Here is a 27,562-nt window from a genome sequence, read left to right on the forward strand (position 1 = left end):
CTGAAAATGAACTTGCATCTGAAACATCTATGACACAAGAAAGTTTAAATTAAATTGGGATTTTCATTATTAGATTTTGTTTGCTTGCTTGTTTTTAATACTTTGAGATCCAGCATAGCAGCTCTATTTCAGTCTTAATAGCTCAGTTTCCTAAAAGTGACAACATCTATTTAGGTTGTCTGAAGAAATGTAGGTTAAGAGCTAAACAGATATGTTATACATCAAAAAAATGTGGAGGTGGGAGGGTGAGGGGACACCAATGACTTTCAGCACCCTTTCCATCTTTGCTGTTTTGAACAGAAGATTGTACCTATGTAGAAGAATTACATCAGTGGAAAATTTCAGTCAGGTTTCATTGTTAGAGCGGGAAAATACAAAAGCACTTAAGTGACAGATAAGTGATCATTTCATTTATATCTGTCCAGCATGTCTCACAGTGAATCCTCACCCTTTGTAGGGACATATTTCACTACTGTAATATCAATGACTACGGTTGAACACTAGGGCAGATTCTCACTCTGACCGCTTGTGCTCCAAGCTCTGCCTTAGTAAGATACCTGGCATGTAGTCCAAGATAGATTCTGGCCAGCAGAAAGACTTTATTTAATTTTTTTTTTTTCCTCCTTATGTGAGCACCTGGAAGGGGTCTCAGAGAAGACTTGCAATGTCAATCCAAAACCTAAAGGAACATACAGACTAGGCACCAGAAGTAGTTTACAGAGCTGCAGGTCTAACACCTTTGAAGCCTACGCCACCTTAGTAACTGTTTTATTTAAAATGTATTCTACATTCATGGTTAACTGTTAGTGGTAGATCTAATACCTTTTGCTACAACACCTAAGAGTGCTTAAATAGCAATTTTAATTACAAAAAGTAACAATCTTACAGTTAATTTTAAAACAGTACCTGGGCCTGTATTTTTTCCAAAGCCTGACCAATTTTTAATTACAAAAGCAAGAGAAATAACTACATTTCACATATATCATCAGTGCTATACATTTCCTGGGATTTCTGTATTTTTCTTATTTAAGGGTTGGGATAATGAAGAGTATTTGAAATGCGATTTCAAGGCAGGTGGTAGTTAAAATATGGGAAGAAGTGTCTTATCTGATAACCTTCAACACTGGTGGACAATTTGCTGTAATTAAATTACTTCTTCCAAGAAAAATATCCAGTTAGTGTCTCTATCTTCCACGGTCTCCAGAGAGAACACTCCTACCTACATGAATAGATACACTTAGCAAAGTATATCATTTTTAGGAAAATCTACTGAAGCACAGTTTATTTTTTAATACTTTAATAAAAGACTTGCTTCGCTAGGGAAAAGTATTTCCATTTGCATTTTATACCTCCATTTTCCTTATTAAATAGAATGGCTTTCCTATTGTATGGATAAAATTTGTTAAACTGGATGTGGCATACATTTTTTTTTTGTGATTGATAAATACAGATTTTACTGTGCTGCCACTTATCAGAGTAAAATCAGAATCAAAATATGCTGTTAAGGAAATGGACACACATAATTTCTTCCTGACCTCCAAATATTAAGGTTACTCTTCACTTCTTGTATCATTCTATCACTAGTTTGTCAGAACAGAGCAAGCTATTTGCAGGTACATCTAGGACAACTGCAGGTGCTAGCCTTTTCCAATTCATTTTCAGTTTTATGTACAGCTCTTCCCATTGTGTAGTCTTATGCACTTGTAGTTCTTTTTCTCTATCTTTTCAGATACAGATATCAAATGCTAGTATTTTGCATGAAAAATTTATCAGAGAGATACAGTACGTTGATTTTTTTTTTCCTGGATAGCACCCATGGAAAATACGGTTAGGAATTCAAATTCCCTGCTCCTACCACACAAAACCTCACCACAAGCTCACCAAACTGCACTTTCTAGAAGGCATGAATAGTGGACCGTAAGTCAAGAAAATTAATAATTACCTGCACACCAGTTGCAGTAGCTTCACTAAAGGGGAAAATTAAATTAGACTAACTCACCAACAGGTTAGCAAAAGGTGAGCATTAACATATCAGTGTGTCAATTGAAGTGTCAAGTGTCCATACTAGCTGTGAAGGGTGATAATGGATTCTAGTATCACCTTAGGGACAGATTTTAATTGTGTATTATAACAGTGCTGTTTGAGCCATTATGGCTGAGGTATTACTATTTCTGTAACAATTCGGTATAAAAGTTCACTCTGGGTTGAATTGTGGCACTTAAGGGAATCCAGGAAGAAATTATTTTACACATTCAACACAATTAAATATATTTTGCAGGCCTCATATCCCTATTTCCCAACTTTAAACAAATTCTGGCCCAAGATCATTCCACAAAATCTATGCACTAGGATAGCTTCTGCTGGTATCTTCCAGGAAAGGAGAGAATGAAAAGAAGGAAGTTTAAATGAATGTACTAAGAGGCCAAGATCCATGGTGTCAGTAAGGAAGAGGTAAGAACTACTGAACCAAGGGAGAAAGGGGAAAAAAGCAAGGATGAGAGAGGCTGACATAAACACTCTCTTCAGTACTGCAGTCATGCCTGGTTATGCCCCCATGAATCTATATGCAGACATACTTACTCTGCAATACTGAGGAATAAAAGTCAGTTAATACTGCATATTTAGGGGATGGGGTTGTTTGTTTCTACTCTTTAAAACATTAGAAGCAGCAAAAAAAAAAAAAAAAAAAAAAAAATCCTCTCCCCTCAACCACGCCCCAGATAAATTACTGCCTAATCTAGGCAGTGCATTTATTAAATGGATACAACCATGGAAGCCAGTGGATGGGAATCTGTTTGCAAAAGGTTCAGATCTTTAGCTCTTGCCCGCTGCCATTGACAAAGTATCAAACTAAGAGAAATAAATGCAAGAATGGAGGTTTTCCTGTAGTGTATATAAGAATCTAAATTTCTGAACAAATAATATAGATCCCAGAAGGCTTAGTGGCTTCATCTAGAAAGGCAGACTACATCCCCAATACACGAGGCTTCTCATCTTTTCATCTTTACATTAGAAGGCAAGCATCATATTTATAATGTAATGTTTCTGAAACCTATGGGCTAATATTCTCATCCCAATTAAAATGAGGCAAACAGATTGGCTTTAACACTCAGTGGCATTCTTCTTATGGACTCTCATTCCTTTGTAGACCACTTAGTTATAAATAATCCATGAACACAGCAATTAGGTGTTTTCCTTGTTTTATGGGTTATAGTCTTTATGCCTGTGTAAGTAACATAAAATATTCTAAAGCATGAATGTGCAACAAAGCACATTTAAATCCCTATGTCAAAAGATCCACTGAAAAATTCTGAAATTATTTAATCACTTCTCATCTGTCCTAAGATTATAGCAGCCCCTTTTCACTGAGTCACAGGATCTGAGTCCAGACAACAGCATCAAAGTTACCTGAAGTCACTTTAGAAAACACGAGATAATTTTTACCACCTACACAGAGTTGAATGTAATAGCTAGATAAGATACTGAGAGAAGTATGAGAAGCTGGAATTTTTACACAATTAAACACCTAAGAATTGAAACAACATAAAATTATTTCCACATCTTCTATGGTAGAGAAGCAAAAGATAATCCACTTACTTTTTTTAAAGTTACAGGATCATGTGAGTGTCACGGGACAGTTGGGTCACTGAAACCAGGGAAAAGTCTCACTTGCTTCAGCAGAAATTTCATGAAGACTTACATGTTTCTTCTACTCTGTACAGAGCAGAGGAAAAACTTCAGATGAAACTGTGAGGTAGGAAAGAAAGGCAACTACAAAAGATACAGGCATATTTAGCTTTTCCATTTTTACTTAAGGTTGAAAACACTACTGTACATTTTCTTCTCTTGCAGAAATGCTATTTACAACCTTAATTCTTTAAAAATAGAGTCAAGCTACACTGAATTCTATAGCTTCAGTAGCAATGTTCTGGGAGAGTCTGGAGCAACAACTGAAGTCTTTGCTCTCCTCTACATTGCCTAGGGAAATGTATTCAAGGGCAGAAGTAGAGCGAGAAAAGCTTTCTTAATGATATTCCAAAATAAATTCATACTGTGAAAGATTGGGAAGAATATTAATCTTTTATTCATATACATTCTCTTTTAAGACAAATTAATTATGCAGCAAAAGCATTTAGCATAAAAATACAAGCTTTGAAATGTGAGTGTTAAGTGTAGTACAGGGAAATGAAACTGATAGAACAGATAGAAGGAGACTGAAGGAGGCTAATTAGAAAATGTCTGGGAGAGTATAACCGTTTGACAAAAAGTACCTAAGATAAAACACTGTGGGCTTTAGCAGATTATTAATGGTCTGTGAGATTTATTATCCCCTCACCTTTGAGATCAGCCTTTTTTTCCCCTCTCAGTTTAGTCTCAACTACAAAAACGCAAAACAGCAAATGCAACTGTTGGTTATAATGAGGTCACAAGCTAATTGGGGTCTTATTTCAAATTTTAGAGTAATAGCCCTAGGAATATAATATCCTCTAATAAAACTGTAGTTCAACCAACTAAAGCTATAAACTAGAAAATTATGACCAGATTTTTGCTTAGTTTCCCATAAAGGGTGGGCTTAAACATTTGTTCTGTGAACCTAGTCCCACTAAATGTACTAATGCTCTGAAAGAAATCCCTGTTAGAGGTTCTAAACAGACTCCATCAGTGCAATGATTTTCCCTCAAGGAAAAATAGCACAGATAACTTTATACTGTAGTAGTCAATCATTTAGTCACATAGTTTGGGAGCATTAATTCTTTCTGTACACAAGGTCCTGAAACTAGACCCATGAGAAGTCTGAGACTTCTCTACCAATTTTTAATGGAAATTTGCATTAATTTAATAGCAAAACTATTAAGCATACACAGCAATTTTACATGAAAGATATAGAGGCTATTTCAATGTTTATTTGCTATATCAAAAAGAAATAGATACAGCTTTGAATATTCACTTTTTTAGATTAAAAAGACGACTTTTGCATTCTACCCCTGCCCCATATTTTGCTTCTTATTCATCTTTGACAGAATTAGGCAGGTGGGGAATCTGATGTTGCTGGCATCACACAGTCAGAACAGTTAGGGAGTTGAATGGAACCAGATGTAAATCACAGATATTAACAGGTAAATCTTCAGTAGCTCTGCTACATCTTTGAAATGAATCTACTGATTTACCTCAGATTGCATGGTTAACACATACAATTCAGAAAATGAAGAGAAATATGTTTTCTCTAATTTTCAGGTCAACTAGTTTACAGACGAGCATGAATGATAACCTGCTATTACTTAGCAATAATTACATTCTGGGTTTAATATGGAATTCTAATACTGTAGTAAGAATTCCATACCCAGCTGAATACAATACACATAACTATGCATGTTACTTATTTAGAAATACATACAAATAAATAAGCAAAGGGACTGGACTTTTATGAGAGCTTGTGTTTCACATGCTGACAAAGTGGCATGATGCCACTGGGAATATCAAAGGTAGGCACATTTCTGGAACCAAAGTCCTAAAAGTCTGTGTGGACTGTGAAGTGCATGGATCCCTTCTTAGCAAGGACAGGATGGAGTCCCTGTTCCAACTGAGATCAAACTGCGGAGATGGCTGGTATGTGGAAAGACAAGAACCAGATGTAGTGATGGACCAAGTACAGAAATGATGCAGAATATCACTATGGTTTTTTGCTAAACTAACTCGAACTAGGACAGAGACAGCACCCATAGAGTTTGCCTCAGAGCTTGGATGAGATTGATCAGGCATTTATAAAACCTGTAAAGGAGGAAGAAGGTTAAGACTGTTCCTCTCAGGGACAAGGTTGCCAGATCTAAAACCTTGTCCTCCTCATAACATGCTCTGAAATAGTCCAGACCATGACTAAAAGGACATTTTAACTCATTCGGGAGTAGGTCACTTAGTAAGCATTGTTCTAAGTCTAGGATCTTAGCAAAAAAATGTGAAACAACTGCCTGCAGCTAAAGAAGAATACACTGACTGACTGGGAGGATCACTCTAAAAAGAAGCCAGAGGTACTAGGGCTTAAAAGACTAACAATATCACACAAAAAACATTTCTCTTTCAATTTCAAATAAACAGTGGAAAGAAATAACCAAAATGATAAATAACAAGGTCTACTGAAAGAAACAGTGAGTAGAAAAATTTCACAGAGAAAAATCACAAAAGGGTCAAACTGTTTCAAGTCTTGGACAGTAAAGTGAAAGAAACAAATATATATGTAAGATTTTTTTCATGCTCTGTCATCTATTTATTAGTATCCGTATTGGCAAGAAACTCCTGAGGACCTTATTTTTCCAATGAAGCATTTACTTTTTTACAAAGTTAGTGCAACACAACATTTATAACAATAGATTATATAATATTACTGTAACAGCAATGTAATAATCATTCAAAGAAATACTTCAAACATTTAGACGCCTCATGAAATGATCAAGTGAAACAAATAATGTAATAGAATGCCTGTCATTCAAGTCATTTTGCAAAGCCACTCAAAAATTCCAGAATATGACTAACGTAAATATGATTTGTCCTTTAGTATGGTACACCTCTTTATATCTTAAAGATATTTCAATGCATTGTGAAATAACTGTTTTACTAATTATGATTAGAAAAGTATAAAGACAGAAAGCCCTACGAATAAGGTTTCCATTTCTACTCTTACTGAACACTATTTGGAGTACTCAATTTTGTCATCTGAGAGTTCTTCCCTCTTCACTCCTCCTTTCTTAGCATCTTAAACTACTCATTTGTTACTGGTTACAGAGACTGAGACAGGTGGACCTTTCTTCTTAGGTATTTCTTGCCAGCCTGCTAACACTGAACTTGCAAGACACAGTCCCAAGCACTTTTTGACTAGCAGCTTGGAAAATGTCAAAACATTTAAGGTCTTGGCTTCTGCTGAACACAAACTATTGCCCTATACTATTAAATTTTACTGGCAGAAAGAAAATAAGCACTATGTAAAAGTGTTATCCATTAGTGGAACTCGATTGGATTATTGCCCATTAAGGGTTATTAGTGCTAGTAGATGTGCAGGCCTCACAGCTTCGACAGTCTGGAATTTGGGGGGAGGGGGGAAACAGGCTAGGCTGGAAGGACTTCGGTATTTGCCAAGGAGTGATGCGGCAGGACTCTAATGACAGCTAAAAGTAGAAACACCAGATGCAAAATGTAGAAGCTGACAGACTGGGTAGAAGGTTCAGGAAAGAAAGGACTTTTGTTTCTACTGAATAAATGGACTACAAGAGCAGTATGGGTATTTCAAGCATTCAAAAAGTTTAGTCACTCACCAATGAATTAATACCCACTAATGCTAAACTCCCTGAAGAGTTCTTAATAAATCAATAGGGATTTTGCAAAAAAGTGTATGTCAGAATATATTGCTTTTTTAAATAAACATCAAAATAGTACTTTTTATCTTTGAAGTGTTTATGAAATATTTAAGATTTGTCTTGAAAACAGGAAAGCAAGGAAACTTCATATGAAAGATTTAAATCAGTTCTGATCAGTCTGATGTGCCAACCGTTGTTCAGTGGGTCACACTTACAGTAAGTAGGTAAGTAGCAGCACCATTCTCGATACATTGGAGACTGCTGTTATACAGAAAAATCAAAGGAAATGATAGAATTTTATTTTAACCTTCCTGTAGGATTATTTTTGCAGGATTAGTAAGATCCTTAGTGACAGAAGTATTAGTGCGTGTGGGGGAACTTCTATATCAGTAAATGAAGAGGTTTTTTTAAAACATGCTGCCATATGTGTGACATTATTAATAAGGTGTACATATTTTTATTTTGTTTAGAAACTCTGAAAATGGAATTCATGTGTATGTGCTTCATTAGTACGGCTCTGTAACAAAGGCATAAAGCAGTAGGTGCAGAAAAATATTGACTACGAGCGCCATCCATCTGAGGATCCAAACATGCAATCTTTCATAAATGCAGGGAAGATACTTAAAAATTAAGAATGACAAATAGCTCCTGGAATTAATTGGTGTTAGGTATCTTGCTTTAAATTTCCACAATGCATTCTCTCCATTTTCTGTATGAGGTCTGCTTGTGAAAAGTTTTCAGAATCACATCTCTTACTTTTCAAAATTTAACAAAATGAAGTAAGTTTCTGATCTTGCAGAGATTTATGTATGAGTAATTTTATATACAAGTAACTCCATTTAGTTTCACGTATGACAATTGTCCCATCAGAATTTAAAACTATTCTATAGGAAGTTCTCAGATTGGGACAAAAAAATCCTCAAGTCCCTAAATAATACCATATTACCAATATATCCCAATTAAATGTGTATTTGTTCATTAACTAATAATAATTTAACATAATAATTGTTCATTATGATGAGTTTATTTAGCTTTTGTTTTTATTCCTAGTTTTATCTTGTTTTACTATGTTTTTAAGTTACAGGGCTATAAAATGATGAAATAGCTGCAATTGCAATTCCCTTGGTTGATCTCATCAATGGAGACTACAAAACTAAGGTGATCACTATTAAATTTAGCTTCGTTGTGCTGCAGAGATCCTGAATACAAGGCTCTTCAGCTCCATCTTCTGGTACCAAAGTACCTAAGAAGGACAGTCTATTACTTCAATAGCTCATTTACCAGCCACAAATGTTTTGAATATATGAATTGAAATCTAGAAAAAAAATGAGCCTATCATTCATAATACATGGCATGATACAGATTGGTAGTTTTTTACTGATAGGCAGTTATTTCTCTGCCCAATCCTCACATACTTTCCCAATTCCTTCTGATCTCCAAGACATAATCTAATCAGTCTCAAAAACACTTGAATCTACAGGGACTAGACCAAAATAATTTTAGTATTACATTCAACATTGAAACAGTCTTTAACTCAAATTTGTATCTGCTGGGACTCATATTTATTCCTAATGGTATACGATCCATCTTATGCATAGTATTTGCACATGTCATTCTAGTCTATGCCAGAATAATAGAAACAACTCAAAATCTAATATCTGGCTCCTTAGAATTCAAAATTGTCAAAGATTACTAAGGAATTTAGCCACATATATCACATCAAAATGAACACTAAAAACAAATCTCTGGAAATCTTACCCTAGATTCCTCTAATAAACTATATTTGTAGCCACTGAATACCTTACACTATTTCAATGCTTTAAAACAAAAACAAACAAAAAAACAGTGTTAAGCCAAAAATCAAACTAAAACACTGAAAAGACTAACGAATTTGCAAAAGCTGGTTCAAAAACACCTGATTAAAGAAACGTGATATTTACATATTTAGATTAGAAATTATTTTAACCTGCTATTGTTCTCACTAATACTATTTGAAGACCTTGACCTCAAAAAACACAAAAGAAAGATTTCCTTCGGTGCAGAAGTATTTTTGTTATGCGCAACTTTGTGACATGAAACTAGAGAAGAAATCTAATCCCTACATTTCTCAGAACCTGGAATCTTAAAAGTCCTTAGAAATTGTAGTTTTGCAAGTTGACTTGGGAATTAATTTTTTTCTTATTGATTTTATTTATTCATGATGTTTAAAATGATTCACAATAGGCACTATTTTCATTATTATTGCTACTTTGCCAAATTTGTTATATTGTTATATCTATATATACACATATATAATATTTTTATATATATACATATATATGTATATACCTCTGCTGAGTTAGGCCAACATTTGACTGAGAGACGGCCCCAAGTCATACTAAAATGCTACAGGTACAGGCATCTGAAAGACATACTGTATAAAATGCATGCCCAGCGCTGTAAGAAAATAAAAAAAATACAAAACATTTGGCCCAATCACTTATGCTCATTAAATATCAAACATATTTTATGAAGGAGCAATTTATGAACTTCCTTGGCAAAATAATACATTATAAAGCCAAGTTCATCCAGTAGTTTCAATCCTCATTTTCTTGCCCAAATTATTCTACTGATTTTGTAAACCACTCAAACAGCTGCCAGACTTTAACAGAAGATGAAGTGGTTCCCATACCTCCCTTACCAATATTACAGGCGCTTTGAGGTTCTTGGGTGAAGAACATTATTCAAGATCACAAAGAACAGGCATTTCTAGATTTATCCAGGCAAAAAAATCTAGATTTTCTTGGGGAGGATTTGTCTGTAATAGAGAATGCAGAGTACTGTAATTTAAAACAGCGCTTGAACAGATGGAGGGGGGAGGCAAAAAAAGAGTTGAGAAAAGGTGCTATTTGAGAATGATGATAACTCAAGATAACAAGGCCTTCATCTAGGTAGTGTCTGATTAACACTTGACTCTCTCTGCTATCAGATTGAAATATGGTTCTAAGTCTTCCAGTTCTAGCAGTACGTCCTAGCCAACAGGTTATTAGCTACTCTGCAGCAGGCTTCTATTTTGAATTCTCTAATTTTAGTGAGACAGAAAAAAAAATATTAATACCAAATTCTGCCAGGAATCTAGGTATTTTATCATAAATTAAATTTGAAAGATACTCAACTTAAGGACAAAGTTCACATTTGAACTGATAAATATTTTACAACACACTTTAGTAAGCATTTAAAGATAATTTTGCAGACATATATAAGTTCATATATGTTTAGAAGTTTCAGTATAACATCCTGCATGGCAAAATAAAGCAATTGCATCAGGTTCTAACCTTCAGCCTCTTAAAAATCAATTCATCTTCCCACAACTTGGTTACCCAAAAAACTTATGCCTTCATAACTAATTCACAAACTTCCTTACCCAAACAAGATCTTGTACAGTCAGAGGCAGGCAGAATCAAATTTCAGTCACCTTCCACTTTCCCAGCTTAGAAGTGTTTGAATGAACTAAAAGCCTCTTCTATGCAAAATCAGAGATCCTTCATCAACACTGACATTTATCCACCCCCTTAACTCTGGAAAAGTGACATGCAGCATACAGTTCTAGAACTTTTCACTTCCATTTATTTTATTATTTATCTGGGAGATTTCCATGGTATTTAAGTATGCGTTCATCTGTCTTTCAACAGCTGAATTTTCTCCTAAGCTATTTATGCTGAAGAATGTAATTTTCTATAATGGTACTCAGTGAGATGAAAAGTGAGTTTGACTCCAAAATTCTGATACACTACAAAATGACTCAAAGAACAACTTGAGTATTTCACTTTCTGACATATTACAAAAGTTTAGCATTATTTTTTTCTCTGACTCAGCATTAGTAACAATTTTCCTTCTCAGCTGTAGTGACAATCTTCCAGAAAAACAACTGAACATGGGGTGATTTTGACAGGATACAAGATGTTCTAATAAACTGAAGGCATTTTCACTGTCATTAAATCCATATTTACGGCTTCATTCATACACCCTTCCCATACCAATCCTGATCCCTTCTCCCTGCCCTTTTTCCATTTTTAAATTTTGGCCTGACTTTGCTCACTTAGATTATAAAGATAGTAAATCTAGACACAAAAGTGGTAAGATTACTTTCCAGTAGTATATGCTGAATCTTTAACAGGTTGGGAACATTTTAAGCATCTCAGTGGGTTTGCAAGTTTAAGAGGTCAGTGATGAATGTCACCTCGTAGATTGTTTTTAAGACACCATATCCCACTTATGAATTCAAAATTTCATGTAAAAGTGAAAGAAGAGTCAGCTACTTTAGAGGAACCACGTATGATAGTTCAGAAGAATGTTTTGTAGAAAGATGCCCTGATTCCTCTTAAAATCCTTCTTAGAAAGCACACATGAAACTTCCAAAGGAATCTCAAATGAAAAATAAATAAATAAAACCAGTGTGATATTTCCCATTGCCTTTAAAATATAAAAAAATATGAATGTGTATTGATGGATCCTTACTGTCTTGCAATGAAAAAGGCCATCAAAGCAAATTGTTTTCAATTTAAAAAGTGACAACTAAGGAAAATTTATGGAGAATAGTAATAAAAAAGCATTGAACAGTAGAGAGAACCCTTTGACAGAAGTTATAGAAGCAAACTTTTAAAAACTATGAATGAGAGTCTTTTAACTCCTAGACAATTATCTGCCTTTCCCTAGTTTACTGAACACTGAAGTATTCGGAACTGCTTCAACAAGAAAGACTGTTATGTGTCAAAGGATATGGGAGTTGCAAGCCTGAATAAATCAGAAACTTCAGCTTGAATCTGTCACAGCCAAAAAAACTGTCTTAATACATGGATCATATTACCATAGCATACTAGCCGGCCATATGGATTATTCAGACATCTACATCAGAAATCCTAGAGAAAATTCTGTTTCTGTGAAACACTTGAACCGGCATTTTTCAATGAAAAAATTAACGGAAAAATTCCGAATTCACTATAGGTTACCTTTCCATCCAAATTATGAACTACTGCACAAAAGTCCTTGTTCTAGCAGGAAGTTCACATCAATCTGGAAGTCTTCATGCAAACAGACAGGAATCAAATTCTTTCACATAAGGGTCTGGAAAAATGCTTAAAAGCCCTACAAGCACTGGCTCTGGCTGAAAAAGAATTTGTCCAACCTAAGAATGACAAAGGACAGCTGCAGCTCAACCCTCCTTATATGGAAAAAAAGGCCAGAAGGAAGACCAGAGCTGTATCATAAAATATTCCACTATCAAAGATTATAAGCAGCTACAGCCATGTACCACAGTTCAGGAGGTGTCATCACCTTAAGGCAGTTCTGTGTTATATTCAACAGCACCTAGGCAAAAAATAAAGCTGAATGATGATGTCAGGTTGTTTTAACCTTGTATTCCTGAACAGCTAGGCATGGTCCACAAGTCTGAGAATCTTGCCGCAAATCTTCTGAAGGGTTAAAACACTGACCAAAAGACCAATGTAGTTTATCAACTGTTCTTTGAATTTATAGTACTTTTTAAAATGCATAATGACTCTTGGATTTTTTCTAAACTCCCCTTCAGAGCAGCCAAAATTAATGAATGACCACTAACACTCACACCATCTCTGTGGTGTGGAATGAGTATTTAAAAGTACAGTGCTAGTGAGACATCAGAGACTACTTCAGACCATTTCAATAGTATTCCTCACCCTCTAACAATCTCCATTAGCATTTTAAATTTTGTCTGTCATCTTTATCCCTTTATGAGCAGCACCCAAACTTATTTGCAGACTTATTCAGGTCAGGGTCCTATGTTTAAATTCTCTTCTTTAAAGTTTGGTGTCAAAATGCTTGTACTGTAAAAGGAAAGAATCATCTGACTATAAAGAGGACTGTTATGGTGGGCAACGTCCAAAATCAATGCAAACACACAGAGAAAGTGTAGCTTTGATGAGCTGGTAACAAGGTCAATATGATTCCTCGATTACCTGAGATGGACTTGGATCATAAGATGATGTAATAATTATTAACAACAACCGGATGTTGATTTAACAGTAATTTAATAATTTATAGTTAGGGATATTGATTTAGCTGTAATTTAACAATTTTAAATTATATTTTAATTATACTATAATCAACTATAATATGAGGGATTTCATAGTTTGACATATCCAGAGGATTATCCTGCTTTCTAGTTAGCTAAATATGGTTTCACCAGATTTTTATGGTGTTATCAGATAACTTCAAGTGATTTAAGCTGTTTCAGTCTCTTTAAGAAAAAATAAAGGTTAGGAATTAATGGAATTTGCAATATAAATTGCAAGTTTGTTATACAACTTTGTATTTTTTGACCAGTGAAAATGTTGAAAGTCTATGTATTTGCTTAAGAATTGAAACGTCCTAACTTTTACAATAAAAATCTGACTCCACCACCACTTTCCTTTGTCCTGCTACTTGATCCTGAATTGGACATCGAAGCAGCTAAGAAAGCATGGAATATTCCATGCAAATGGAGTGTTTGCATGGAAAAATTGATTTTTTGATAACTGTTATTAATTCATATATTTAGTTCTGGATCAGCAGCTGTTACCACCTGGAACTGGGCTCTGAATCACAGATGAACCACTATTTGCAAGTAAGCTAGCAGTACAGCTAAGTTACCATTGAGATGGTGAACACAGGATGTTTTTATGCTTCCTTGCTACTTCAGGGCTGTTTTTCAAGTGTCTTTTTTAACGCATCATTCCCATGTGACTAATTGGTTTTCTTCTAATGTCACATTTTCTTTTTTAAGAAAAAAATGGATTACTATTCTCTTTCAAACCTAGCAAGGAAGGGAAAACACTCTCTGCCTTCCTTTTTGGTACTTGCCAATGGTGCAAGAAGGTGCATCATCATCATGATTAAAATCAGGTTTCTGTTCCTTGCCATTGATACCAGTATAGCAGCCACATACAACATTCATAGCTGACTCACTCTGTTTCAGACTGTTTTGCTGATCAGGCTCAAAGTCTACCAGGATTTTGAAACAATCTTTCTTATGAGTATCTCAATCAAGTGAATCTCCAATTTTTCTGATTTTTTTTTCATAACCTATATTATCTTTCTTTTATCATTCTGTCTGCTGCTTTTTTGATTGGATATGAAGACAGACAGCATATCTTATACACACGTGGAAGAGCAGTAATTGCTATTTAAAACAATCTTTTGCATCTTAAAAAGGTGAGACAAGTCACAAGAAAAGACACTCTTAGAACACTGTTTCTTCATGGAACATTGGAGACTGCGGTCACTAACACATTATCAATTATTTGGCACTTCTCAGTGCAAAGAGAAAAGAAACCATCTCTCCAACCAGAAAAAAAAAACAAAGCAATTACCTTTCACGCAATTTACACATAATAGGCCAAATCCTCCAGCTGAAGATCTGACTGGTGCTTGACATCAGGCATCCATGTCCACTTATGTACCCAAATACCTGTGATTCTCAGCCCCCCTGAAAAGCACTTTACCTTTGGTGATTATACCTAAATTAGTATGCCTAATTTTAGAGTACTGGGGCACAAACAATTGGTGGATCTCTGGATCACAGTAGCAACTTTAATTTAGTCTTTTTGTATGGCTTCGGCAATATTACCAACTTTCTTGCTCTGCTGATTAACACCAATAGGTACGTCTTTTCACAGTAATTTGCATGGTAGCAGATACTCATATTTTCTGCTTTGCAAACTTCTCAGTTCAAACTACACTCACTACAAACAGCTGGGTTTATTGTTTTGTATTTTTCTCTAATCCATTCCCCAGAAGATGGCCTAAAATAATGCAATGTTTGTGTATGTGCTTTTATAAAAATAAGCTACAACAAAAGAACAAGCAACATGCAAATTATTTTTATAATACTATAACAGCTTAAAATATTAAATAGTACAGAATGGAAAACTCTATCAAAAGCATTCATAATGTGCAATACATCTCTGATGAGAAAGAGAACCTAGAGAGAAAAAAAAAAAAGGAATAAGAAATTATGGAAGAAATACGATAGGCAGGAACAGATGAAATAGCAAAATCAATGTGGAGACAGTTCAGGAGTAATATACGGATGTAATTCTGGCAAAACAGTAATGCACACAAGCCAGGAAGCAAACAAATGATGTCCTCTTCAACAGCTGAAGCAAATCATCTGGTTAAAAAAATTGGCACTTTGCAAAATGACAGTCACTGAGAAAGATGGTTACAAAATGATAAATCCTTTGAGCTGACTGGGAATTTTAAATTAAGCATGCCCTTGGCCTGCAAGAAAGTGCAAATTTACCTAAGAAGTGTTTTAGATCCTTATGAGAGTGAGACGAAGCCCGGCTAGTCAACACTAGCGGCAAGGAAATTCACATGGGATGTGGGACACCCACGCTCTGAATCAAACAGCCCTGGCATTTGAATGTAGCTCTTCACATCTCAAGGGGTTACTGACTCTTTCAGGGTGGTACTCAAGAATTTTATTTTCTAAGGACAAATTTCATGAAAATATACATTCTGCATTTCAGACCATTTTCTTTGTTAATAGAAAATTTGAAAAATACTGAGGGATTTCACTGTGCAAGTACATAACTCCTCCTTTACAGCCTTATTCATGTCCATCTTTTCTTTCAGCTATCCATGATTTGAAGAATGGCTGCAAGACAAAGCCTGCTAACTCTCACCAATCGTGCTTTGCAAAAGAAATAGGAGATAATAGGAACCTCAATCTTTTTGTCCCAATTTGCGTTAAGAGTTAGTCCTTGGTATTTCATCTGCCAAAACTGATGGAACTGTCAGCCCTAGCTCAGAATAAGATGTTTTTTTCTGGAGTACAGTTGCTCAATGGTACCTTTAGTCCAATCCCTCCATATCCTCAGTGGAAAATATATCCTTAGGCTACACTGCTTTAGCCTGGCACACTTTTTAAGAAGTGCTATTTATTTCTCGCAGTACATTCCTACAGCATATTTATGCCATCTCTCCTCAATTACATTTCTGGATTAAAAAATAAAATATCTCTATTTTCCTTAGAAGTCTGCACACTAGAATTCTTATTAACAGCTTCAGAATATATTGAGACAAAATACCCACTCTCATTTTCCCCTCACTTCACCCACAATTTTGTCTCTATTTTTAAAAATTGCTTTTTTAAAAAAACTAAAAGTTAATAGCAAATATTAGTTCTTCCATAGTAAAGACTTTGAAAACCTATCCCTTGGCAAATTAGGTGAAGTGAGTAATAGTTATGAGTATTTACTAAATACTATATGCATCTTTTCATGACAAGATTTTACTATTCACTATTATATATGTGAATATATATTTGTAAAACAGAAAAATAAACCCCACAAAAATAAAATACCAACCTTTTTTCCTGTATTTGATGAATGAAGAACATCCTTGAAATGAAAATTCAGAGCACCACCACATTAATTTCACCTTTCTCCCCTTTCCTTAGATCAGAGAATTTGCCATGTCCCCTACTTTTGGTTTTATTCGGTTTGAACTTCTGTTGGTGCAGTGATTTCCTTTTATCATTTTTGGATGTAAATCAGTCCCTGAAGAGATGAATGACAGAAAAGTTTACTGTGATGTCAATTTTTAGACCCTTTCTGATTACTTCCCCCCTCCACTAGCACCTACAAACATCTAATTTCTTCCACTATTAAAATCAAAATATTAACATTAGAACCCCAATTAAGATTATTAAAATGATTACGTTTTGACTGGCTGATGGCACCACTACAGCTGCTTGACTCATCCTTCAAACTATACTCTGAAGAAATAAAAGAAAAATGTCTGGGAAAGGTGAAGCGTTCTATATTTTTGTATGAGAAGGCATACTAAAACAGATTTTGAACAGGCCACTTCTGAATGAAGTAATGAATTGGCTTACAGAACTGCTTGTTGAATTTGAAAAGATCAGTATGGCAAGGTTAATTTTTCCTCTGGCCTCCTTTTTTTTTTTTTTTTTTTTTTTTTTTAAATGTACATCAGCACATTATCACCTTTAGTGAGATCTGCTGCAAATTTAAAATACGCTGAGAGCTGAAACTATTCTTACAACAGTAATCTACAGTATCCTTACAGTTCTTGTTATTGTAACTTTAATGTTCTGAGCAACAACTATTTGATTTATGAAAAGTATCATTTCCATTTTATGAACAGGTAATTGAACCCCCTCAGATATTAATTGATTTGCAGGGGAAATATATTAAAAGCTGTCTGGGAAAGAAAGTGATCCAGCATCTCCACAATATCAATGCCTTTCAGAGCTTCTACTTGGACAACTGTCAGTCAAAAAGTGTTTGTGGTATTTAGCTGATGTCAGTGAAGCTACAATTTAGTATTTCACCAAAGAATGTTAACATTCTAAAATAAAATAGAGGTTAATGTGACTGCATGGACATTAGAGGGATAATTAAAGACTATTCTTTGATCAGTTCAGTTCAGGATCATTTCTCAGCTCACTTACACAGCATCAGATTTATTTAGTGGGAAGAGGAACTAAGGCAAAAGATGAAATTTGACATGGCATTGCTGAGGAAGGGAGTTATGTATCAAAGTTTTAACAGAGGTGATCCTATCACAAGTGATGCTTGACTGATTCACTCCTGTAGCTGTTAAGACCTAGAGTGCTAGTGGTCTAGCAATTCATGAGGAACAAGCTGTCAGATCAGAGTCTGGGATGGTTAAACAAGATTTAACAAAATTTCAATTAATAAAAACAGAATAGACACTAATGGGACAGGTCAAATTCATCCTTAATGTAACTGAAGTTATATTACTCTTCATGTAAACTCTGAGGAGTAATTTTGCTGTATTTAAGTAACTATTTACTTTTCAGGATCAGTGAAAGACTACAGTCTATATTCAAACCTGATGTTACTCCTTCTGAGTAAACAGAACTACACTGATGATGAATTTGGTCTGGATTCCTTACTGCCTTACTGATTTATGCCTGTGCAAAGAGGATATAAAATCCTATCCTTCTGACAGGGTAGTAGTTTCACACTCATTTTGCACAGGTGTAAATCACATGGCAAAGTGTAAAGGTATAAAAACTAAGCTCCTGTTTTCCAATTCCTAGTTTTTACGTGCTTTCCTCCAACTTTCCACTTTATTACTCAAAGTAGTCAACGTTAGGAGTGTCAAAAATGTAAAAGAAAAACAACTATATAACACTTAGTAAGACAACACTTTATAAAACAGATACACTAATCCTCACAACATATAAGGGGAGTAGGCATAATTTTCTCATTCAATACAGAATCTCATCATCAATTAACACTAATGAGTGTACTTGCAAAAATATTGCAATAATATTACAAGCGACTGAATTTTTGTGAATCATGAACACACATAAGAAAACTTAAGGAGAATGTACCTGAATGTTTTGTTCATCTGTACTGTCAGAAAGAATTGTTTATCATTGTATTCTAAGAAAGCCTACTGTAATATAAACGTGACACAATAAAAACTTGAGCTTGCACCAGCATTCTGACATGATTCTTGATCAGAGAAAAACCCACTTTTTTAGTATGAAAAAGCATGAGAATAATAAAGAATGAGATTCTACAGCATTATAATAATTTGGAAGTATCACAGTACTAAGATGTTTGTTCTGCTACTTTGCTAACACATTTTTTAAAAATGGCGTTACTACAAGGTGTTACATATTTCTATATTACACTACTATATTATAAATCTGCTGTCCTGGAAGACTGACCTTCAGGTTTCTGTATCTTATTTGGTGGCAGTTTTAAAATTCTAAGCACAGGTTTTTGTTTGTTTGTTTGTTTTACTTCTAATAAAAAGCAAAAACCATACAAGGAATATTCTCTGGGATAACTGGAAACTGGGAAAACTTTCATAACCAGAATGAAAGAGCTTGCTCTTAAGGCATGGATAAGGCAGGCATATATAAAGTACAGAAGTTCATTTCTAATTACTAACACATCTTTTGTAACTTCCTATTCACATTACAGAGCTTGTTTATATAGTGTACTTCGAATGCTGACAACATCTCATAAAATGTTGAACATTCTACTCCCAATCAGTCCTGCCTAAATATTAAATTCTTCCTGCTCTGTAGTTTTCATGGGAATATGCATGCAAAAAGAAACACTCTTATCTAAAAATTAATCTGTTCTTAGAAGTTATGCATACCTGAATTCATAAATCCTTGCAACCTCATACTCATTTCTGCAGCCAACACCTGTGATTGAACATTAATTGATAACTCCTGTTAAGAAATGAAGCATACATACAAAGAAATATACCTGGCAGATTGCAAAGTAAAAAGTCTCTACTTTTCAGTGTTTAGACAACAGCTTCTATGACTTAGCACTAGTATCCAGAGTAGCTAGTGTGTGGTAAGGGAGAAAAAAAATTAAAAAATTTAGAGGATTGTTTTTAAGTCATGTGAAATACAAACATACTGAGATTCTGTTTCAAAGCAAAAGCTGTAAGTAATATTGAAGAGAGCAGAGAGCACGGGGAAGAACATACTTGGGAGTGTAATCCTCCAGCCTGAAGAATAACAGGAGGAAAGTTCCTTACCTAATCTTGTAAAAGTTCTGTTTTTCCCCTTGTGAAAAATCCCATGTGAAAAATCCCATGTGAAAATAGTGACTAAATGAGATGGGAAATACGGAAGGGTTGGCTGAAGGGAGTCTGCTGATAAGATGCTGAAATCATTGATTTCAATCCAAAACACAGCACACCATGGCTGTTACCTATCAATACTTGATGTAGAGACTTACATTAGGGTCCTTCCTCTTCCTCAGAAGCAAAGTATAATAATAAAACAGAAAATAAATATTAGCATAAATAAACAAAGCATATTTGCACTGTGGACATTCAGGATCAGTAGCAATCAGCTAGCATGTGGCAGATCCTAATGCATAACCTTACCTTCATACTGTGGCCAGTTTTCCAGGTTACGGCTCCTGCTCTGACTGGGCTGCAGAACATGCAGAGTTGCAAGACAAAAGGGACAAGTACTTCTTTTCCCCTAAACTCCTTAGAAACTACAGAAAAAGCAAAACTGAAGTGCCTCATACAAGCAGCAGTCTGTGGCCAAACGCAGCGGAGTCAGCAGCTAGGCATTTCACTTTTGATGGTTTTTCACTTGCAAAAGTTCCAGTTGAGTACCTGTTGAAAAGCAGAGGTTGTACTTGATTTATATTTTAAGCCGAGGCTTAAATCACATCACATTAAATCACGAGGCTTCACAAACACATAAATACATATATTTTTCCCCTACTGAAGAAAACATGCATCTTATAACCTGTAAGACAAGCCATAAAACCAACACAAAGCTCATTCCTGTAAACAGAAAATATTCTTTAAAAATTCAGTTTTGGAAGCATAAATTTTTTAATTGTTTTGAGCATGTCTCAGAAGCTGAGAATTACTCAAAGTAGCACCAAGAAAAAAAAAAAGACCTAAACAATTTTATTCAGAAGTACCTTATGAATAACTTCTGTAATAATTTTCCACTATTATAGCATATACAGATTGAGTAAAAAAAATGCTTTGAATTATTTGTTTATGTTTGGATCCTATAAGTGATTTCAACTCATAATAATGTCTATGGAGAAGGGAGAAATGAACACTCCTACTATTAATTGAATGACTACACGATTTTGATGTATACAATGAAAATAATGTATTCATTTGGGACTTTGTTGGAAATAATAAGCTGCTTGCCACTGAGACAGTTGCATACAATTAAAAAAACAGAATGAGCCATTCGAAGTGGTAAAAAACAGGTTACCTTCATCGGACAAACTCAGATCATTTTGAGATAAATTATAACCTCACAGCCTGCATCAGTGTGAAGAGGTACAACAGAAACACACAACAGACAGTGGATTCAGATGGACACGACGTCTCTATTGTTCTGAACAAATGGGAAGGGTAGATAAACTCTCTTTTTATGGATCATATTCCTTGCTTCTGGGGGATCAGTCATTTATTACAACCCATGATAAACTGCTGGCAGTAACTAAGCCAGAATTTCTCTTGCTCCCCACCAGTTTCCCTGGTGAAGAATACAGCTTTGACTCTTCTTTCACAGTTAGTCAAGCCCTGAGCAGTGCCATATACACTGCGCAGATGAATCTGAACCAGTCTTTTATGAACAATCCACTCAGCCTTACAAACCCTAATGCTTGGTTATTTTTATGTGCATATTCAGAGTAAAACAGTTAAGTAACTTCACCCTCATCCCTCTGTGGTGGAGCTGGGTTCCAGATACATATAACCTATTTCAAATGCCCGGATCTAAGCGTTAGACAACTGACTATGCACTTAAGATTTATTAGATTATTTGTTGAATGTTAAGTGAGTCCTGACTGACGATTAAGATCATTGGGGACTAGTAATTATAAAATATACATAGCCCAAATTTTAATAAATAGTTTTTTTAAGAGCAATATTAAATCCAAAATGTAATTTCTAGAGCAATTATTTTAAGAAACAGCACTAATAAATAGTAAAGCATTACATATAGCTTAATGATTAGCAACTAATTTATATAATCACAGATACATGAACAGTACTTACATATGTTAAGTGTTGAAAGATTTTATCTAATAGCAATATTCAAGTATGACTTTATAAATAACACAAAATAATTTGTCCGATTAAATTTTATTTAGCACAATATCCAACAGGTATGACCAGGAGCTAAAATTAATGTCAAGTGATAGCTCTGAACATGCCAACACCTAAACTACCGAAGAATTTAGCTGCTTTGTGTATTTTAAATTGAATTTGAACAGACTGCCATAAACAGAGTTGCCCAAAACAAAAAATTATTCTAAAAATACTTCTTGTATATTTCTAATGTTTCAGATTTTTTAAAAATTAGAAAGATGATTTTGACGAGAATTATTTCTTCTGAAGTATGGCTTAATGAAGAAAAATGTTTACAAAACTTCTTTAAAATATTATTAAAATATTGTTAGCAACTTAAAAGTTCACGGAAAATGAAAAGAACACATCTGTTTGAAAAAGCAGACTGAAAACAATCTTGCTTCTCAGAAGTATTCTTCCATTTCTACTTAGAGTTTTACAAGAATATGTGGCAAAAATAAACCTTCCATTATATTCCAGTATTTGTTAATCTAAGTAATTGTTCTAATGGTTATTATTAATTTTTTAAGTTTTAAAACCTTTATATTTAATTTGGGTACATTTCTAAAAAAAAAGTCAACATTTTGAAATTCTAATTTGAAAATATGGTATTCCAGATATCCCACCTCTTTACGACATCTTCCAGTTGTTTTTCAGCTATAGTTTCTGAGTTCAGAACAAATTTGCAAATAGTTTCAGAAACCCTAAAAAAATGTTTCACTTATATTCCCTTTCCTCAACAATTATCATTTGTATCGTCTGGATAAGTTGTCTTCATTCTAGCAGCGGCAGACCAGTTTAAACAGTGATTTATTTTATGCTGTTCCCCAGGCACCGCTAATCATGGTAATCTAATCTGTCCAAATTAACCCACATGCCACAGTTCCACACACAATTAACCCTTGTATTTCAGTGGGTTGTGCAATCAAATCTGAAACACGTTAACATAATCTTCTAACATAATCTTCATAATCTAATGCTATGTAGGTGGTTTCAGTATTCACCCTTGCTTGTAAAGATTTTTCTTTCAAATGTTTTCTCCCAACACTCAAAAAATGCCTAGGGAAAATTTAGAGGAAAAGACACAACAAAATCAATCCACCGTCTCAATAATCTACCATGTCATACAGAAAATACCCTATCTACTTATTATTTAAATCCCATCACTCAACATTTATTGGATCTGAATCAATGAAGGCAGGCCATTTAGTCTGTATTAGCTGCTATTTCAGGGTTCCCAATGGCTATTTTTAATGGCTATGTTTTTTTTACCCCCAGTAAAACGCGCATGACCTATCTGCCTAGTGTCCCAGGCTGCATGAAACTGTAAGGTACTCACCAGCACAACAGGGGGGCCTTATGCCTCACAGGGAATCCCATGGGGGCTGCTAATGCAGGGGCTAAAGGGGAGTTTGTCACTGGAGCTAGCATCCGCCTCACTTCTACACTCACACGCAGAAGTCAGCTAGAACAGACCAGCACAGCTACACCATCAGAGTAAGGACAGGTCTAGCTATAAGCAGAGCTCAAGAATTTGACTTCTGGAAATGAGTCAAAACCAGACAGCTTATAAACCTAGGGATAAGCTGTGGAAGGTTCTGCTTACTGTTTTATCTGGCAATTTTCTCTTATAACATGGGCTACCTTGTATTCTTTCTAACCAAGTCAGCTGCATAATGGTGTAGGGGAAGCAGACTTTCTTGATTTGGAAGTACAGAGTAGGATGCAAGAATGTTTCCTTAGTGCAGCATCATGCAGTCCAGGGGGAAATACTGTCAGCGTAGCTACTTTGGAGGCTTCTTCTGACACTGCTTGTGCTTCATGGCCTGTTATTTGCCAGGAGATAGAGTATTATCTTGTCAAGTGATTTGACTTCCATACGACTTAACTGACTAAAGATTCTCCCTCCTTTATCTACTGTTCATGGAGGGCCTTATCTTTGTCCAAGACTATGTGAAATAAGAGTAAAGTGGATTTCTTCCAGAGCAAAGTGGCTTTGGATCTTGCTAGGAAAATGTGTGTGCCACATCTGTGTGGTCTCTCAACTCTCTAATCTGGAGAAGGATTCTAATTCTCAGATTTGTATATATGCAACCCTAAAAAAAGGATTTGTCTACAGCCTATGTTTTGTCCCCTGATGAGTTCCTTACTCTGAATCAAGCATTCAGAGTCAGTACATTTCCTGGCAGAGAGATGATGGAGAGAAAGTAGAGGGCACAACAGCATGACAAAGACAGTAATCACCTGTGGAATAGGGGCTCAAAGGCATCTCATGCAGTATGTAATGCACTGCACCATCATCCTTGGTGGTCCACAAACATTTTGATGGGCTGCACTGTCAATGCTCCTAGGCCACCCCAGCCAGGGAGGTCCTCTTCTAGGCTTTGGGTGATCCACACGTACGATTTAACACAGTAGACACAAAATTGATAGTAGTTACATCTGGTTGGAGAGTTAATGGTGGACACATAAGCACTGTGACACATTCAAAATAATGTACCGCTTTTAAATAGCTCACAACAAAAAAATAACACTCAGAGCTAACTAAAAATTCCTATAACTCATTTTATTCTATATGTTGCACAAAAGTGTTTTAAGCTTCCCATATTTAAAAACTTGCATTTCTTTAATGTTGAAAGGATACACAGACTACAGTGTAATCTGTTTCTTGATTAAATTAGCAAAGCTCGTGGAATCAGATTTTCAGTAGCTAGCTTCATAATTCTATTTAATGCCTACTAGACTGCTTGTTCCTTACAGATAATAAGCATATAAACTCAGACTAAGAATGTTCATTTATGAACTCGAATGAATAGTCACAGTAACTTTCTTGCACTACACTGCAGTAACAATAATGCCTTTCAATAAAGAGATGCATAATATGAAAACTATAATTCATACCATGGCCTACTCATCAGCCTTAGCAGTTTCAGAATATAACAGAAGCATGTAGAACAATCACTTGCAACTAGCTTAGAGGAACTGTGATGCACTTCCACAATACATAACCAAAAATGGATGGAGAAAAGATATTTGGACAACCATCTCTTGTGTTGCGCTTTCATAGCCCCATAACATAAGTAGTTCCTCCATGCTTCAAGTGACTTCAAAGTAACCATTAGTTGATAGTAAATAAACTAGAATAAGCAGAAAACTGCTTATTTAAAATACAAAGTAGTTACTATATACTCTAAATATATTTTAAGAGATTATTTGAAGATCACATAGCAATGACTAAAAAAGTCCTTGATCATGTTTTCATCTGACAGACCAGTATCTTCAGTGCAGCTGAAATATAACTCAGTTTCATGTTGTATTATCAATGCACCAGAAGAGCAAACACTTTCAACTACTCTGAATACTTCAATGCATAGGTTCCTGCTCCATTGTATATTCATAGTGATTCTTCTCATTTAGAAATATTTACCACGTTGCAGTATAGGGCTTTATTTTATGTTGACTTTCTAAGACTTCTAAGAAATCTCTCTTGACAAGAGTGGCTTACAAAGGCAGACCTACAGAAAAGTTGAGATGCCTCAGAAAAGTAAGAAGTTTAGCTGCCTACACTGCATTTAACCAGAGGCAGAAATGATAAAATCCAAATTCACCTGCAATTCACTAAGCTAAAATAAAATAAAATAAAAAGGCAGTAATTGGACAATAGATAGCATGAACTGAATGTCATTTTTATCCATTATTGCTACCTATTATTTTCCAATGAAACTACATTTAAACTTGAGTACTAAGCTGACCTTATAGGTCCTGATGGCTAAAATTACATTAAACCTCTTGTGCCTTTCAAGCAAAAAGACAGGATTTACAGTATGAAAAAAGATTCTTGAAAGAGTTTGGCAGCTTACAGATGTCCTGCTAGAATGGTGTTCTTTTTCTTCTTCCATTCTCTATGTTGTATCTCCAAGTATACAGATTTATGTTTTAGAAATAAACAAAAAACTAATGTTTTGTTTGTGTGACAGAAAAACTAAGAGCATTATTCTTAAGGAATGAATAATTTGCCCTAATGTTAACAATTATTGCAAAAAAGAAACAGGTTCCTCTTCCTAGGAACAACAACTGATCTAAGAGATATACAGCCAGAACAGCAACTTCGGAATAAAATCTACCTCAAGACTGCCCCTTTCCTAATGTCGTGACTGAATTTCTTCTCATGCGTTAAGAACAAGAAACCTTATTTTTGATTTTATTATACTTCTAAATTTCTCATATTACTTTATTTTTAATTGAAACCAATTCTGTACCATGTAGCACGTCATGAAGCACCAAGGCTAAAAACTGCTACAAAATCGTCTTTAGTAAAAGACTGAAAGTCCTCGTTTCTAGCAATGTTCAGCATGGGGGTTAGGTTTTGGTACTACAGTGTATTTGTTAAACATTCTGTTATCCTATGATAGCATCACAGCCTACGACTGAGGCATTCTGCAACTATAAATCATTTTCTATGGCACGGCTGACTACGAAACACATTAGGTTCAGCAGTCCTCAATGGCATTATGGATGGTAGAAGACCAGAAAAAAAGGATTATAAAAACTGCTAGCCATTAGTGCAGATGCTTTTTTACTCTATGACAAAAGACCTGAGAAAAGGAATATGAGAAATTTGCTATTTTTTTTACCCACCTTTGCAAAAGAACTCTTCTTCCCTGTAAAAACTGTTCTTTCTTGAATCATACAATGTCTTCTATTTTTCCAGTATTTTGCAGAGATGATCTCCATTTCATCCTAGTTTTTCAGAGTCGCTAAAACTATACAGAAGATATAAACAAATAAACAGAGTAATCACCATTAAAAACAGAAAACAATTAGAAAAACAAATAAAAACTAAGAGCTCTCTCAAAGATTTCATTCTTCCTCCCTGGAAGAAACTTCTAAATGCATTCAGTGAAGTTTTCCTTGATGAGTAATGTAAATTATACCCAGCCACAAAAGATTTATACCCAGATGTGATAACTTCAAACTGCTTCAACTGGGCTTGGTTTTAATGCTGGAAGACCTAAATGGAGGGAGTCACAATAATAGAGATGGCTAGTCTGTACATGGGATACGAAAGTTGACTTGAAGTAGGACAGTGTGGGGGGACAGAAAAGAGATTGTCTTCCTACTGTGTTCCCCAGCAAGGAGTGCAGTTGGCCTAGATTTGAGTCCTGCCTCCAAGACCTACTCCATCTGGGTAACTTGACCAGGGGAGCTCACAAATATACACAACATCCATACCCTAATCTTAAGGTAATGGACTTGCCTCTGTGAATAAAGGTTTGGGCCCTTGCAGTAAAAAGATGCATCCTCCCCGCTAGGATTGTAGAAGTGTTAGAGGCATAAACACTTCTTCCTTTTTGACATTCTCTCTCATCATCAAGACTGGCCTGATATACTACTCTGTAGCAGTATGAACATCTTTAATTTAATTTATTCTTCCAACTTAAATCAACTTCCTGAAACAAATAAGTAGGAGACACCTAACTCCTATTTCCATTAGTGAGTGTTCTCTTACTTTTTTTTCTGCAGGCATATCTTTATCAGATCCTTCTCCGAAATTCTTTTTTTTGTTTTATAAG

The 27,562-nt window shown here is 35.1% G+C and overlaps 1 long non-coding RNA gene across 1 annotated transcript in view; it reads right to left on the minus strand.

Annotated features, from left to right (window-relative positions):
* LOC112980876 (uncharacterized) overlaps nucleotides 1–26,746 on the minus strand; it is a 137,692-nt gene extending 110,946 nt beyond the window's left edge. The window contains exons 1-6 of the long non-coding RNA XR_003258541.2: nucleotides 26,628–26,746; nucleotides 24,234–24,431; nucleotides 20,262–20,501; nucleotides 19,515–19,563; nucleotides 16,712–16,903; nucleotides 3,598–3,714 (exon numbers count right to left, since the gene is read on the minus strand). This is a non-coding gene — a long non-coding RNA (uncharacterized LOC112980876). The remainder of the gene's footprint in view (nucleotides 1–3,597; nucleotides 3,715–16,711; nucleotides 16,904–19,514; nucleotides 19,564–20,261; nucleotides 20,502–24,233; nucleotides 24,432–26,627) is intronic.
* Between the last annotated feature and the right edge of the window lie 816 nt (nucleotides 26,747–27,562).

This window comes from Dromaius novaehollandiae, chromosome 4, assembly GCF_036370855.1.
Source record: "Dromaius novaehollandiae isolate bDroNov1 chromosome 4, bDroNov1.hap1, whole genome shotgun sequence".
Classification (NCBI taxonomy): domain Eukaryota; kingdom Metazoa; phylum Chordata; class Aves; order Casuariiformes; family Dromaiidae; genus Dromaius; species Dromaius novaehollandiae.